We start from the raw sequence: 17791 nt of genomic DNA on the forward strand, positions 1-17791 counted from the left end.
TGCGGATATTTTTCTCACAGCATTCAACTTTTCACAGGCCTCCCAAAAACGCTGAGATGTCTCTGATGGATTTCACCGATGTGTTTATTGCGTCCTCCACTAAAACATCCAACTCCATGGCTTCAAACTTCATTTTTCGTTACGGCAACTCTGCTCTCCAAACTATTCATGGGGACAGCCGAGCACACGCAAAATCCTCATTTAAGGGCGGTCCGTTCCACTTTTGCACTTGTTATCATTTGCGCACGCAATAATAGTAGATCATCCACAACACGCCCAGAAATAGCAAGTGCAATGTTTTAGTTTGCACACGCAATATAGCTCTCGTTATTTGAGATCTTAGTAGCTCAGGCCCCAAGTCTACAAGTTTTGCATTTTGCAACATATTTACCTTCACTGTAGATAATTGTGTTGCTACAGCTGCTATTCGTTGTTCTGATCATTGGCTAGTTCGGATTAGAGTGCCGTGAGACTTGACACGGTGGCATCAATTGTCTGACTGAAAACTGTTTGGAGTGGTTGTGTGTGTCTTCACTTGCATGTACTTGCACCCGAGTGTGTGTCTCTGTTTAGGGCATGAAGGAGGGCCTAAAACATTATTTGCACTGTGGGGTGTTTTGTGAAAATATTCTCCTGCCTTTTGGCCTGAGTTAGAAGAGAATATAAGCCACTCACATCTCTGTGTGCAATGTATGGAGCTACAGCCAGAGGATGATTAGCATGGATTAGCATAAAGACTGGAATTAGAGAAAAGCAACTATTCAGACTAACTCAAAAGTGCAAACCACACTAAACACATTGTATCTCAACCATTAATCCCGGGACATGTTTGTTACATAACATGAATGTAACTAGATTCTGAAGAATCTAAGGGCCTGCATGCATGCTAGCAGCTCTTTGGCATCCTAATGAGCTAAATGCTTGCTTCAGCAGGCTAACACGCTGATGTGTTCTTACACCAACTTTTTATAATAAATAATAAATATTTTAAATTGATAAGAACGATGGGATTTCAAATCCTATTTAGACCTGATTTGGGCACAAAAGTCAGCAAAAATATTACAATTCATCCAAAGGGGAATGTTAGGGGTGCTTCTCCTCTGTTGTTCCCAACTTCTGGAATGAATTACCTAACTCCTTACGATCCGCAGAGTCCCTTTCTTCTTTTAAGAGATGCCTGAAGACTCAACTGTTCAGGGAACACTTAGGGCCTGATCTACTAAGATCCCAAATAACGAGCACTAATTTGCGTGTGCAAATAATAATTTTGCATGTGCTATTTCTGGGCGTGTTGCGTGTGATCTACTATGACTGCGTGCGCAAATGATAACAGGTGCAAAAGTGGTGCGGATCGCCCTTTAATGAGGATTTCGCATGTGCCATCGGCTGTCACCATGGAGAGTTTGAGAGAACAGAGTGGCCTTAAGCCATAACTGAAGTTTGAAGCCATGGAGTTGGAGAGCTTTGTGGAGGAGGGAAATAAACACATCGGTGAACTCCAGCAGAGACATCTCAGAGTTAGAAACGTGATTTGGGAGGCCATCTGTGAAAAGGTGAATGCTGTGAGACAAAACAGAAGATGTGCCGATGAATGTTTTTAATGCCTGATGTCATCATCCAGCAACTGTCCCAAAGATTCACCAGCTTAAATGGAACTGTGAACATGTTTGAGGACATGTCATGTTGTACTGTACATTGAGAATGACGGCTCAAAGAAAATGGACATACAGCGCACCACGGACAAGTCTGCGGAGCTTAAGGCTCGTCCAAACAGTGGTGAGTAGGCCTAGTTCATATTGAGTTTTTGTTTGTATGTGAACATGTGGGCCGCTGTGCCAATTTTACTAAACTTTGTAGCTGTTGATACAGTGACCTAATGTGCTCTCATTAGTTGAAAGAGTTAAAGTGGGTGTCAGAACGATGCGTGGTGCTGAACTGCTTTGAATTTGTGTTGTGTTATTATCATTATTTGTTTGTTTTCTTGGTTTGATTGACTAAAAAATGTAGCAATGCTTGTAAGCCCTGCTGTTGCGGGCATCTTGTAAAGCGATGTTATGATGAGCTTTACAGTGACCGCAGCCATGTGTGCGTAATGCTGTGCCAGTTTGCACCTGCCTTTCAAACGTGCTAAATATAGACGCAAATACAGCGCACGCTATCTGCTTCAGGTTTGATAGATCACATTGCGTGTGCTAAATGATTACATTTGCATCTCCTCCTCACAGTATTTTGCGCGTTCTGATGATCTACATGTATTCTGCATATTCATGAAGGCAAACATGCAAAATGGATAGCGAGTGCTATTTATCTCATTTGACGGACGCAATCCTCGGTGCACCCGGTTAGTACATCTGCTTTGCGCGCGCTATCAAGTTTGAACGTGTTTTTATACACGCAAACCTTTAGTAAATCGGGCCCTTAGGCACTTAACCTGACCCTTCTCCTCTTTGTCCTCAGAGGTAGAATGAATCAGAAGGTCTAAAACCCAGCTCTTATTGAATGTTTAGCACTGAATATTGAATGCTGTTGAATGTTGAACGATATTGTTGACTTGAATTATTTGTTGTGATAAGCTGTGGCTACATTTTCTTTAAAAAAAACAAAACACCTAGCACTTCTTCTGGCTCTTGATGGCAGAACTTGTGGACAATCAACTTGAAGCACTTTGTCGCACTCACTAAGGTTTTTCCCTCCAGTCTAAATTCTTGCTTGTGTTGAACGTCGCTTTGGACAAAAGCGTCAGCTAAATGAAATTGTAGAATTGTAGAATTGTAGGGGGTTCATGTGTTTCAAAGCAAATCAGATTGGCATGTGGTGGTTAGCCAAATTATTACAAATATAAGTAGCCTATGTAGTCTTTGTGAACGATAAGAGAGCAATGCATTCAACCCCTATAAGACCAGTGGATCCAAACCTTACCACAGCACAGGTCTGTGTCTGAGAACCCCTGGGTAGATCAAAGTCTGTTCGTGCAGCTTTGTATTTGAAGGTAAAACCCAGTCTTTTAAAATGCTTCTACAAACTGAGATATTGCTGCTGACTTCAAGTTAATTTCATTGTCAACAGCTGTTTGAGCTGAAATCAACACAGAGATGATGGATCCCACCAGAAACGCCATCTTCAAAAAACATCCGTGAAATATAGAATTCTTCTTTTACTCTTTCTTTTTTTTTTTTTTCTCCAGGAGGACGGCTTTCTTCATGCATGGCTTCCGTTTGCTGCACAGTGAAGAATGTTGTTACCAGGCAACAGGCATAACAATGACACAGGTGCTGCTCTCTCTTTCTCCCTCTCTCCGTCTCTCTCATCTCTCTCATCCAGTGTTCGTGGGGTTGGCTTCCTTCCCTCAATAATGTTAAATGGCACTTGTTCTAAGTTCAGCATGAATTTGTTACTCTGATAAGAAGGTTGAACCTTGATTATTCAGAACATCATGATCTGGTTTCACTTTTTTACATATACCACGCGGTGCTTTTTCTTTTACTTTATTCATTTTCAAATGTTGTGAAAAAAAATGTTTTTAAACTTTAGACTTTAGGAGCACTCCCAAAATCTGTGTTCTATCTAGCATTTTTTTTTAACCTTTTAAAGCTGGGGTTGGTAGTTTGATTTAGATACACTTTTTGTTATACTGGTTAAAACTATCTTGATGTCCCGATGTCAATCAATACATAATGTGTTCTTAAAAAAGAGTGAAAAAAGCCGCTATCTACAGCCAGAGTAAACCTGGGAAAACACCAACCAATCCCTGCCTTTGGGAGCCAAAACATGAAACCAATCAAATCCCGTCCTGACGTTCTGCTCGCCTCCTGTTTCATGTTTGTTTGTGTTTTTAACTTTCACTCTGATAATGTTTTGGTGTTTTCTTATCGCTGAGTGAGACATGAGTTGACGTTGTGCAAAACACAAATGGTGAGCTGAGGACCGATTTTGAATCAGTCACGATCATATGGTTGCGAAGCAGCGGCGCTCGTGCATGTGAGTGGAGGCATTGTTTTTACACCTTTTTATTTAACTTTTTTGTTTTTGAGAATATTTTTTTCAACTTTTCAGGCTACATAATGGACTTATACAAACTGAATTTAAAGATTTTGAGGCAGAAAAAGTGGATAATCAACAGTTCTAAGCTACAGCAGCTTTATGGAAACCTAGCAGACTATTGTTGTACTTCTAAAAAACAGATTTTTTTTTCCCCAAAATCCTGGCGTAATCCCGGCTCACATTTTTCAAAACACCAAATCACAAACAAAGAGGCAGGAGAGGAAGAAAAGAGAGGGCAGAACTAACAGGCTGTTAACACCAGCCTGAGCCCGGCCCGCTCTCCTCCGTGTCTGCCTCCCTTTCCTTGCTTTTCAGAGATGCAGAGGCTTTGAGCTTCGTTAATTGTCCCCCTGCCCCTCCCCCACCCCTTCCTCTCTGTCTCCTTTCTCTCATTCCCTCTATCTCCTCTCCCCGTCTCTCTCCCCTTCTCACTCACTCTGTTCTCCTCTTCCTCCTCCCCTCCCCTCCCCTCCACCTCAGCTAGCAGTCTTTCGCCCTTAATCAGAAGGCTGCGGCTCCTCGCTCCACCCTCCATCCTCCTCATCACCCCCATCCCCCTTCCTCCCATCCTTTCACCACCAGCCGCCACTTCCCTCCCAGCACTCTCTCGCTCTCTTTCTCTCTCTCTCTTTACATTTTTCCTCCCCCCTTCCCCCATGCCCCCCACTCACACCTCCTTCTACACCCCTGCAGTTAGCGTCTGCCAAAGGCCGCTTCTGTTCATCACTCACCCGTGCACTTAGCAACAAAGATGTGTGGTAATTTCCCTGCGCGTGCGGCAGACCGCCGGCCCCGGTCACACCCCGGGGGGGGGGGCAATGCAGGGAAGAGAGGGAGATGAGGGAGGGGTGTACCGAGGCTTTTCGCTCCGCCGCTGCTCGCTGCTGACCCCCATGTCACGCATGATCGACGTAGGGGAGAGAGGAGGGCTGCGGCTGTGTGACTGGCAGGCCGGGGAGATGAATGTGGTGTGGCAGGGAGGGTGGATGCACGCACTATCAGAGTGGTAGTAAAGGTGGTGTGATAGTGTGTGTGTTGCGGGGGTTAGGGGTGTGGATGGCGAAGGAAGGAGCAGTGCTGACGGTTGCCACCAGCCCTGAACACCATGGTGTGTTAAAATGTCTTCTTTGTGTGGCTGGCTGCTGCACCTGCCTTTCTCTACCTCAGCATCCACTTCCTCATTCTCTGTATTTGAGTCTCACTATCAACCACAGTGTCCCATTTTGTGCCCCTAACAAACACAGCATTGCAAATATGTGTGAATTCAGTAACTTCAGACAACAACACGTCTACACATTTGCAGGGCATTTCTAAAACTTGCACTAAGAATCACTAAGATTTAGACACAGATACCTGCTCTCATTTCATTCTTCACCGACTTAAGGACCATCATACACAACTTGTCTGCTTTTTTTTATTCGGTTGATTTCAGCTTTGATTTCGTCAGCTTACTTTATAACTCTTTCTGTCTCTTTCCATGTGTCCTTCAACACCATGTTTTGTATTTCTTCTATTGTCTTGCACTTGTATTGTTTTCAGATTTTTTCACCATGAATAAGGAGAAAAAAGCAATTATGAATGAAGGCAAAGAGGTGAAACACAGATGAGTCTGCAACCACTTGTCTGCAAACACGCGTCAAAATGCTGTACGAGCTAACACACGTAAATATGAAGTATGAATGTGTGACTTCAATCACCCACACAGGGGAGAGGCATATGACTAGGATTTTAGAGTGCAAAGCAGTTTCCTGGCAATGAAAGAGCGAAAGAGAGTGTGTGTGTGTGTGGGTATGTGTGTGTGTGTGTGTGTAAGGGTGGTGGGGGGGGCAGGGGTTGGTGTGTGGTAAGGGTGCGAGGACACCTCCATCCAATCTGATCAATGGTGATATTAATCTGAGCACGAGTCAGCCCCGCCGCCCCGGCATTTGATTAAAACAGGGAAGAAATATGACGTAACCAATAAATCTGTTTGTCAAAATGGCACGTGGCTCGAGAGGAAAGGAAATACTAGCACAGATAAGGCGCACAGAGGAGAGGAGAGTGACACAGAGATGGAGGTGGATGCAGAGGGGGGTGGGGTGGCTGGTGACTGACCTCCTCAGCATTTCCGCTGCATGAGCGAAGCACTCAGGCTGAACCAAATCTTCACCTGTCCGCCTCCCACTGCACTCCCACCAAACCACCTTTCCCACCCCTCTGTCTCGTTTTCTCTTTTTTTTTTCTCTCACTGTTTCTATCTTTTGCTCCCACAAGCCTGTCAGAAAAACAGAATTATCCTTGGAATACTGTACTGGGAGCCTGGATGTGTTTGTGTTGTGGAGTTTGGGGCCTTTGCGGCTCACTGATGGGAGAAAAAAATATATAAACAAAACAAGAGTTGGCTGGATTGTTCATAAACATGCAGACCTGCCAACATTTTAGACCTTTAAACACATCAAAACACGTTTACAGTATATTCAGACAAAATATGTTTTGATTTGTTAATGTTGCATTTGTTTTATGAAAATCTAAATATATGCGGTGGAATACTTACCTGCTGTTTTGGGTTCACTACAAAAAGCAGCAGCCTCAGTCCTCAAAAGACCACAATCAACTGCTAAACAGAGAGCTGAACACATGACCTCACATCATGTTTGCAGTATATCGCAAGGCAGGCTCTTCTTAATGCAGTATACCTAACAAATAGGTCATGAATGCTAATGTTGTGATTTGTATGTCTCATCTGTCACTTTGCAAAGTAACCACTGAAGACCTCATCTGATCTATGGGGTGTCAGGAGGTTATTATTTAAATGACACTTCTCTCCAACTAATCAGTGGTCTGCAGTGTTTCATTTGCAACTCAGCTCAGTTGGTGCAGGAAGAAGACGTATATGTCATATCACGAGCACAAAAACAAATGGGCTTCTAGCTGCAAAGTAAAGATCTGTATATTTTCAAATAGAGTGTAAACTTTTACTGACATCAGTGTTTGGGTCTCAGTTTGTTAAATTAACTATATTGCATGACAGAATTGACCCTGTCTTCAGCGGTTGATAGCCTAGCTTCAGTTCTAGTTCTCTGGCCAGCTTCTCAATACACTTATTAAAGACAAGTACCTCATACAACTCTTTAAAAAAAAAAAAAGCATGAAGGATGAAGATGGATTTATGCCATTATTCAGATAGGATATGACCGTGGATAGAGTAGGACACCAGGAGAGAGAGCAGGGAGGGACATGTGGGAAAGGTTTTGCAGGTTGGAATCGAAAGTTGATTGATAATTTGCGCTTTATAGATAAAGTTTGTCTGATTGATTGAACCTGACCTACTCACTTGAGGACCATGACCTCTTAGGCCAAACCAGCTCCCCAAGGAGGATGTTGAATTCAAGAGAGAACATCTGTAACATCATAGTGAAATGCTCTTACTGTATGTAACTATGTATTCAAATAAAAAGCTGAACCCTGGGTAGGTATAAGCTGATGGATTGTATTTTGCACATATCCACATTTATCGTTTTCCTGCATACAGCCAAAGTCAGCTGGAATGTGATTGGTCAAAACTGCTGGACTAAAAACGTAAACCAGAGGACCAATGGCTACAAATTCTACTTGTATTAAAGAGTTTTATAAGTTCAAGATGATTTAGTCAGAGGTGGGCATCAAAAATGGAACTCTGTCAACCGTTCATCTGTTAACCTATTAACTCAGACATAAACTCAGATAGCAATTAATCTGTTGATTCTATTCAAATAAAGGAGGTCAATGTTAACTTCAAACTTTTGAAAGTCTGACAGTCTGCCTCCCCTCCTGCTGCAACAGAAAGGGTCCCAACAATCCAAGTCCAGTAAAAGGTTTTATCCAAACACATTATATCCATAAAGCTCCACAGATTACTTCAAATTTACCAAGGCCATATGCTCTTGCTCAAGTTGTCTGTGATCCATCTTACCATGTAAGGGTAGGGTTTGGATCCTTCTTCTGTCTCAGGGAAAAAAACTGACTACGGGTAAACCAAGTATGTCTTCACTGTTTTCCAAATTTCTGCAATGCAAGTCAGTCAGAGGTACACTGGTGACATAAGGTGGTGAGAAGTTTGGACGTCTTTCACAAATCTCTATAAGGCCGGCATCAGGTGAAACAGAGGGAAGTTAGGTAACGCAAAAATGATTAAAGTAAACCAAATTAAATGGACACTAAAGGTTTCGACATCCGTTATTCAATTCAATGTCCATGTTAAAAGTCCATAAAAGAAGTAACCCCAATAGTTAACTGATTAACTGATTAACTGTGTGCCCAGCTGTGGATGTAGAGTATTTTGTGACATAATATCTTGGCACTGTTTTGTAGTTCTAATTTCTAACTAAAGTAAATCCTCACACAGAGTGTCTCTGTGAGTGTAATGCAGATATGGTTTGAGTTTTGTTTCTGGAGGCAAGAAAAAAAAACAGGAATCTGGAAGAAAGTTATTCCATTCATTAAATTCCTCTCCTCACACTTGAAATGCAGTGGCACTGTAGCCCAGGGTTCAGATTAAACTGCCACACCCTTCCTGCTTTTAATGCAGAAAATATGGATTTAGAGAGATTTATTAAATCAGAGCCCTGCAAAGTGACACCAAACATTTCTATTTTCCCCTGTGTTGCTCATGTATTTTTCCTCTGATTTTTTTTGCACTGTCAGACAGGTAAAGTCTGAAATATCTACATAAAAACAAAATATCCACACCTGCCCTTGTGCTGCCCTCTGATCTTTCTAAGCTAATAGACAAGAACAGAAAATATTTTATTCTTGTCTTCACAGCTTTTTGTTCTCATATTTAAAGGATTTAGAAGATTGCAGCTTTATTTATACAATGACGTAGAAGAAGACTGCAGACACCTCTTGAGATTTTCTTGCAGAGGTGGCAAAAAAAGGGGATGGTGTGAACCAACTGGGGTTTCATGGTAGTCTTTAAAGTGATGTTATACCCTATTAGTAACCTTCAGTTACATCCACTTTTATCATTTGAGGATAAAAATCTCAATTTCAGCTCAAGACATGCCAAAAAAATATCATGGTGTAGTTATGACTTTTAATTTACATAAATTGTAAAATGGTAAATGGACTTGTTTTATATAGCACTTTTCTAGTCTGTCTGACCACTCAAGGCACTTTTACACACTACTCATCGCATTCACTCATTCACACCCATTCACTCACTGATGGAAGAGGTTGCTATTTAGTAAGGGACCATCAGTATTAGCTAATCTCATTTGTTTACTTTAACACACACCACTGAACAACAGTGGGAGCAATTTGGGGTTTCAGCGTCTTGCTCAAGGATACTCCGGCATGTGACCACAGGAGCTGGGGTCGAACCGCCAACCTTCCAATTGATAGACGATCGACTCTACCCACTGAGCCACAGCCGCCCTGTGGCAACAATACAAGCCAAAATATGATTTTACTACAGAAGCTAAAGGTGTGCAAAAATATTTCAGCTCATGGTGCTGAATATGTTTGTGGACAATTATGCAAGTTTCATGGATTTATTTTGGAGGAAACATGTGTTGGTGTGCCAAATGCACCAAGAAAACTTAACAGCTGCTTTTCACATTGATACATGTAGAAATATTACTTACATTTCAGTAAACCAGACCACATTTCAGACCACACAGGAGTTGCGTTGTCCTTTTTGATAGACTCTAACCACATCCTCACACCTTCAGCCTGGTGTCATGTTAACTCCACACCAGAGAGCTCACACTAGTCCCTCACCATATACCTCCTTACATGACATCAAAACTAGTCCATCCCCATGTCAGGGCACTACTCATAATGAATCATTGTAATGTTCTAAACAGACCTTCATATTTAAATCCTTACCTGACAAGTTGTGTTACTTTCTGTTAGTCAGACATCAGACTGTTAAATCCTCATATAAGGCGCACAGTTGGACTGCAGTCACAGACAATATGTTGTTGTGTAGGTGAAGCTGTTAATTAAGTTGAAGGGGGGATGACTCATAGGTAACCTACCTCTAAATGTCACTCCTTCACTTCTGTCTTTGTGCCGGTCACCATGGCAACCGTCCAGACGGATGTTATATAAAAGCAAACTTTTTACGTCCGTTTGTCTTTGTGTTATTCCTAATGAGTGCTGTGAAAACATTTAAAACCTTTTAAAACCCAATGGCATGAAGAGGAATTCACAACTTTCATTACAGTAGTTAAAGTGGAGGGAGGGCTCACCTAATTTCACTTAACAGTTCTTAAACCAAAGGACGTGTCTGCATAGAGGTGAAACAGTGCACAAACACACACACACACACACACACACACACACACACACAACAGACAACTGTAGATGATGAAAACTGGGATGTCCGAGGGGATGAATGAGGGGATAGATTTTTTTAGGTGAGGTTAAACCTTCAAACATCAAGGTGTCTGATATAAATAAGCCATCCACCAGAGGGGATATCAGGGCAACACAGAGGGGGGCGGTCAGTTCCTGACATCCAGCTTCATCAATATCACACTGCTGCTGGGTCCAGAGAGGAAGAGAGGAGGAATAAGAGCAACATTAAAAAATATATAAATACATCAACATACTGTATGCTCGGCTCTTAACTGTAACAAAGTGTGCTTATCAGAGCTAACAGCGGAAGTAAAACTTAGTTGTGTCTTAATAGTGAAATATTTCTTTAAAGAGCTTCTTTAGCCTGGAATTTTTCTTATTATTATTGTATGACAATCAAAAGTATTAGTCATAAAGTCACTCAAACAAAATTCTAAAATCTCTCAAAGATATTTTGTATCAGTTGTTTGACATTGAACTGTTTTTGAGTGTTAGTTGTCAGGTTATTATTTTGCGAGTTTTTGTTGAGATGTTTTGTAAATTCTGTTCCTTTTTTAACAAAAGGTTCTCTGTAATGCTTTTTTTTTTGACTGCATAACAATTGCATATTTTTATAATTTTATGGCTGACTTGATTTGTCTTTTCTTGCTTTATTCATGTGGTATGAGAAGTTCAAAATATTTGTGTTTTGCGTTGTTAAGGAAGACTATCGAACGCTAAAGACGATAAAGGTTAAGAATACATCATGATTAAATACACAGTATGGACTGCTGAAGTTAACCTGGAATCTAGAAGCAAGCAAACAGAATACAGAAAGACCATTTCACAACAATATAATGACAAACCCTCCTTTGCAACAAAAATGCCCTTAACACTTTGATGTGCATTTCTTGGTAAGTATTGGCTGTATTAACTTTGGGGTAACAGCCCCAGCTTGACAGACTGAGGCCTGTCAGAGGTTGAGGGATGGGGAGCATGTACAGGAGGGACTGAGGTGTTCTGAAGGCAGAAAAGATTGTAGGTATAATAGTAAAACAGTAAAGAAAGTTAATGTGTGACTATTCTGCAAAAATCTGGATAAAGCTTTTTAAAGTTTTCAAAATTCTCTATAACCATTATATCTGAGTGTGAGTGTAAAATCTAAAGACAGATTGTGGCTATGACAAGCAATACACTACAATCTTCTGTATAAAAGACTGTAGTGCTGCACACTCACCAACAACACAACTCCAAACCCTTACTTTTTTACCAAGGTATCAGTATCAATTTCAGTATGCTTCACAACCAGTTCAGAACTCCTAACAATGGCTTTAAAGTAAGGGTTCTACTTCTCAAACTGGACTTTCTGGATTTTACCATTAAGTGCAGACTGCTGGTATGTTGTTTTCTTCACAACAACACCATTCAGCAAATATAAACCATATTTTAAGAGCTGTTTCTGTGGAAATGATTTTGCAAAATGTTAAATGTACAAACCAGCAAAATCTGAAAATTAAGATTGAATGATATTGTAAATTTTAGTAATAACACGCTTTATACATCACAGTATTTTCCTACTAATTTGTCTATATTTTTATTTTCCGAAAATTGTGTTTTGCACTGTTTTTATTTAACAGTGATTTCATGTATCAACTATGATGATACACACTTTTTGATTTTACTGTCCTTAATGTTGTTTTTTAGAAATTTTTTTTACAAACACTTTTTTAAAGTGTACCCAAAACAACAAGCTCCCTACAACATAGCCTGTTTCAGTTTGAACACAGAGCCAACAATGTTTTTGGTGCATACACCAGGGCACTTTACATCCTACACTGGCTCTGAACTTTAGCATTGTATGAAAATCTCTACAGGAGGCATTGTTCATTATTAATGTAATTTCCAGTAATCCTGGGCAGCTTGAGTGAAAAGGGTAAAGAAAGCTGGTATAACAAAGAAAAGTCCAGATCTTATGACTGCACTTTGACTTTGTATGTGCGTTTACAGTTACTCAGCTGTGTGTTTATGATCTCCATGGCCAGTCTCTTAGCATTCAGGATCAGTCCCAGTGCAGTGATGGGTGAGGAGGGGAGACGCATATCTAGGCCCTCTTGCTAATTGAGCGCATCACCGGACCCCAAGGTCTGCCTCACTGACGCTTTCTTAATCCATGGCTGTTTAACGCCGGCTCTGCTTGAGTAATTAAGCAGATAATCTTCAATTAAACCCAGCTCGACCCCACAACCCCCCAACCCCCAACCCCACCCCCCATCCTGAGACAGATGGGCCTCAGAGCACAGAGCTCCTCTTCCCCAAGATAAATGGTCCGCTCCCCTGCCACGCAACCCGGGTGCTGCCATGCTTTATGGCGAGTGTGTGTGCCATTATCGTTTTTTACCACTGGGCTCCAATATCGCCACGCTGACACTTTTTTGGCTTCGCTTGAGGTGTGTACAGAACGGACATAAATTATTGTAGTATGTTTACACATTTGATTTGTGTGTGTTTTTAACTTTTTAGATGCTCATAGATCTGCGTATGAAATAATGTTTCTCACTTGTGTTTAAAACAGCATTCAGACTGAGGGTAAAAAAAACACACATCTAATGCATTTAATTGGGACTTAAACCCTCTTCATATTTATTGCTAGCCGTATTCTTAAGTCATATCAAGGAAACTGTCTTGGGGCTTGACCCTCATTCAAATCATGTGATGCTAATTAAAAAGGTCTTACTGATGCATGCTGGGATTTAAAAGCCCAAATGAGAAAAAAAAACCAACTGGGGCACCAGTTTTGTTGTTTGTCAGTGCCCTAATGTATGGATATTTAAGTGTCTGAGGATTGATTTGAAATGTTAATCATTTGGTAAATGTTCAAATGCTTTGAACCTGTGTTGAGCTAGCAGAATGTCTATAGCACACATAAACACAAATGTATAAAGTAAACTATAAACTAGTGTCATTTCATTTTTTTTGTATTGTCAACACAAGAAAGTCCAAAATGTGCAAGAATGCAACCTCATACAACTCATACCTTGTGACATCCACCACCTTCCATTCATCCTACATTGAAATTTAAACCTCAAAGTAAGCTTAACAACAAATCCTATGAATGATGTTAAATGTGTGGTATCAATATTTTTGTGAGTTTTGCAGAATCAGGACAGGTTAGGTGACAAGAATAATCTATTGTTTTTCATGACAGTATTAAGTAGCCTGTGGTGCAGAGTATTGATTTCATTCAGTACAGTGTTTCAATAGTTTCTCTACCAGTTCCATACTGGCTAGAATTTAAAATCCTTCTTCTGACCTTCAAAGCACTTGGTGGTAAGGCTTCTTCATATCTTAAAGAGCTCATAGTGCTCTATTACCCCTCTAGAAGAAAAGGTCCCAGAATGCACACCTGCAAGTGGTCTTTGAAAATAGCATGGAAGGTAGAGGTTTCAGTTATCAGGCCCCTCTCCTTTGGAGTCATTTAGGGTCCAGGAGGCATTCACCCTCTCTCCTTTTAAGAGTAGGCTTGAAACTCCCCTCTTGAATAAAGCTTATTGTCAGAGCTGGTTCAGCCTTGGACCAGTTCGTAGTTATGCTGCTATAGGCTTAGACTGCCGAGGGAACTTACATACTGAGTTCCACTTTCAAAGCCCAACAGGGTCGCAGCAGATGGCTGTTCAACATGAGTGGTTCTACTGAAGGTTTCTGCCAGTAAAAGAAAGTTTGTCCTTGCCACTGTTACTTGCTAAATGCTAGGAAGTGTTTTGTTCGGGGAGGATTAAGTTAGATAAGATTGAATCTTATCTCAGTCTTGGGTCCTTGTAAATAGTATAACAAAGAGTACAGCCTAACCTGCTCTTTTTGTAAAGTGTTTTGAAATAATACTCTTAATGAATTGGGGACATATAAATTAAGATTGATTGATCGATTGTACATAGAGGCAAAGAGGTGTAAGCTTTATGAGGCTTCAGCAACAGAGAAATTATTTTTAAGAAGTAAATGTGGGTTTTGGTTTTGTTCTTTTTATGGTATCTTCTTACAAAAAAAACAGAATCTTGTGTGTCTGTGTTTCAGCATTGGGTAAATGTTTTAAATTAAAGGAGGCAGCAGCTTAACAGAAATCAATGCAATATCTCAGCAGGGGACAGTTATAATATGATCACCAACCATACAAATCTGCCCTATTCAATGAGCCTAAATAAGCCTCAGATTTCCCCTCAAAGCACATAGCACATACATTTAGGATGCCTTATGAGACCTCTGTGCCATTTTAGCCTCACGCTAATGATCCTCACATGCTTATCAGTGCCGCTAACACTTGCACATAACCCTCAATCCTCCTCCCTCCCACTCTCACTCTCGCTCTCCCCGTTTGCTCTCTCTCTTTTTCCCTCTTTCTCGAGCCACTCCTGTTTCCACGGCGGTAATTAAGCCATCAAAGCGTGCAACCATGCCCATCCTCTGTCTCTAAGGTGAGAATACAGGCCCACATGTCAAGTGGAGCGCAGCCACCCGTGCGTCTCTTTAAAGGGGAAGGCACCAGGGACAGGCGAAGAGAAGTGTGAGTGCATGCGTGTGTGTGTGTGTGTGTGTGTGTGTGTGTGTGTGTGTGTGTGTGGCTATCACTACAGCAGCTGCAGTGTGCTGGTAGACAACACAGTGTGACGTAGCTCGGCCACACTGTGCTGGAGATCCACAGAGGACTGTTTGTGTTCAGCTTGGTTTCTTCCACACTTTTTTTTCTATGAAAGGAGAAAAGTAAAAGGGGCAAAATACATCCTGGATGTGGAGGTGTATCAGCACATATAAAAGCTTCTTCCTATTACACACACAAACAGCCACAGACAGACACAGACACACGCACACACACACACCTGTCCCAATGTGCTCTTTCTGGCTCTTTCATTAAATTCCACCCACACATACTCACTGTGCACTGCTGTATGTAATCAATCTGTGTTCAGTGCATCCCAGCAGTTATTTCATGTTTATTTCCTTGCACCAACAACCTCTCTCATCTATGTCAATTTAAGTTAATGACGTCCTACATTTTCCAGAAGACCTTTTGACGTTCCCCTGAGAATGTACCTGTTGCTGTCAGATTTGGCTGTGTATTTTTTAGGGAACAGGTAAGAGTTTTGTTGATGACCAATAAACACCAACAAAAAAATGACTTTTCATACTTAATTATTGTATTATACTTCCTTATTTAATATGCGTTATGCATCTTGTATTTCAGCATGACATCAATTGCCCTGCATGCAGATTTACAAGTTATTCATACATAACAGTGTTTGCATGTGTGTTTGTACTGTTTGAGTTTGAGTCAATTCCAGGACTATTTGCCCTTTTATACTAGTTATTTAAAACATACTCACTCCAAAGTTGGATTGCTTTCTTTTTTGTTTGTTTTTTTGTTTGTTTGTTTTTTTGCTTTAAATGTATTGTTATATTTGGGGGCTTTTGTGCTTTTACTCAGAGAGGATACAACAGTGGATAGAGCAGGAAACTGCTAACCAAGACATGCATTAAACTTACCTATAGAATGTCAAAGGTCCCTCAGGTTGGTAGAGACCATAGCAGAATAGATTATTGTGCTAATTTGAAGCATGGTGTCCAGTTGAGGCTCATAAGAAGATGTATTTAGTCATGCACTGAAACGCTACACAAACTGAAAACGTGGAAGGCTGGGTGGTTAACAGGAAAACCAAGACTGTCAAATATTTCCATAACAGGTATATTGATTGATAAAATTCCACTATTTTACAACAAAATTTAATTTCTTTGTCAGAAGATGTTTTCATATTTTGGTAAAAGCTGTCTTATACTAATAAACAGCAGCATTTCTGTCCCTGGCTTGAGTGCCTTCTCCTGTAACATGTTTGTGTGTGTGTGTGTATGTGTGTGTGTGTGTGTGTGTGTGTGTGTGTGTGTGTGTGTGTGTGTGTGTGTGGACTTAGTGAACAGGTGCACAGGTGCAGGTGTACAGCTCAGTACAGTAGCAGCAGATCTACAAACTCTCTTGGCAAGTTGCCAGGTTGGTAAACTTCATCCCATCCCAGCTGTGACAGAACATCAGAGGGGACAAAACCCAACAGCCCTCATCCAGTGAAACACAGGCCAGGAGCAGGGGGACAGTGTGCAGACAGACATGACATGGACTCTGACCTCGGTACAGACAGCAGTGTGATGTCTGACCCTGGGGCTTGTTTGTGATAGTACTGGTTAATTTGTATTAATGGTGCAAATTGCGAAGGATAATTACACTTCAAATCTCCCTCTACAAAATCAAAAAATGTCTGTCTTTATTCACTTTAGAAGTACAGTTCCTTTATTTTTTTTGTCACGAAATATATTAAAATAAATGTAAAAAAAAAAAAGAGCCTGTATACATATACATGTGCAATTTAAGTGTTCAACGTATTGTGTTGGTTTTCCCAACAGATTGGGATCAATGATGATGATCTCAGTTTTGTATGAGACCCTGATGGACATCAAATATTTTTGTTTTATTGGAAATACTTTGTTAGATTTAACATTTTTATTATGAAAGGAATAGTAGGGCTTGTAAAAATAAACAAAGACAAACAAAAACAAGATAAAATAAATCAAACCAAGGACCAGATATGAATCTCTAGTTGATTATGAAAAAAATATCTCCCAAGCACAGACCTGAATACACAACGTGATTTTTAAACAACCAGATGATCATGCTTACAAAACACAGGTATAAACTTCCATGTATCAAATCCCAAACAAGTCCTCACTATCACATATGTGTCATGAAAACCTAAGCAAAGGCTGTCACAGCTTACACACACACACACACGCACATGTGGATTTCAGTGGACTGCTGCTCTGTAGCGGCTGGCTGCGTCCCCTCATGTTACTGACAGCTCCTAATGGCTGTAGGAGACCTTGCGTAATTAGAAGAGCGTATGCCTGCCATGACGCCTGTCTCTAAGCAGCCAATACTCTCGTGTTTCCTAGTACTACCACAAACACACCAACCACCCCACCACCCACTCAACACACACACACACACACACACACACATCCACATCCACACATACACACATAATCATCATCATCATCATCACTCTTCCACCTCTTTTTCTCCTCATTGCCCCCTGAATGGCTGCCGTCTGCTCTCCCTGGCGCAGTGCCCCCGGTGGCAGCATGTGTGTGGTGTATTCCTGCATATCAGTACCTGGGGGAGGTAATTATCAAGATGAGCAGCATGAGGGAGGAGGGCCTAGTGTGCTCGTGTATGTTTGTGTGTGTGGAAGGGATTGTGTAATTCATCTTTGTGCTTAAACTCAGACATGGCGCAACAAGGGATGCCCACAGTAAGTAGGAAAAGATTTATGATCATATTCCTGTAGCTCTCCTTTGGTATCATTTCAGCCTCGTTCTGACATTCAGTCATTGTTTTGTTCTTCATTTAGTCCACCAT

The 17791-nt window shown here is 41.0% G+C and overlaps 1 long non-coding RNA gene across 1 annotated transcript; it reads left to right on the forward strand.

Annotated features, from left to right (window-relative positions):
• The first annotated feature begins 1551 nt into the window (after positions 1–1551).
• Positions 1552–16908, forward strand: LOC117816327. The gene is made up of 3 exons (XR_004631928.1): positions 1552–1776; positions 3185–3269; positions 16296–16908. It is a non-coding gene; the product is annotated as an uncharacterized LOC117816327 (long non-coding RNA).
• The last annotated feature ends 883 nt before the right edge of the window (positions 16909–17791 follow it).

The sequence above is a fragment of the Notolabrus celidotus genome, chromosome 7, assembly GCF_009762535.1.
Source record: "Notolabrus celidotus isolate fNotCel1 chromosome 7, fNotCel1.pri, whole genome shotgun sequence".
NCBI lineage: Eukaryota > Metazoa > Chordata > Actinopteri > Labriformes > Labridae > Notolabrus > Notolabrus celidotus.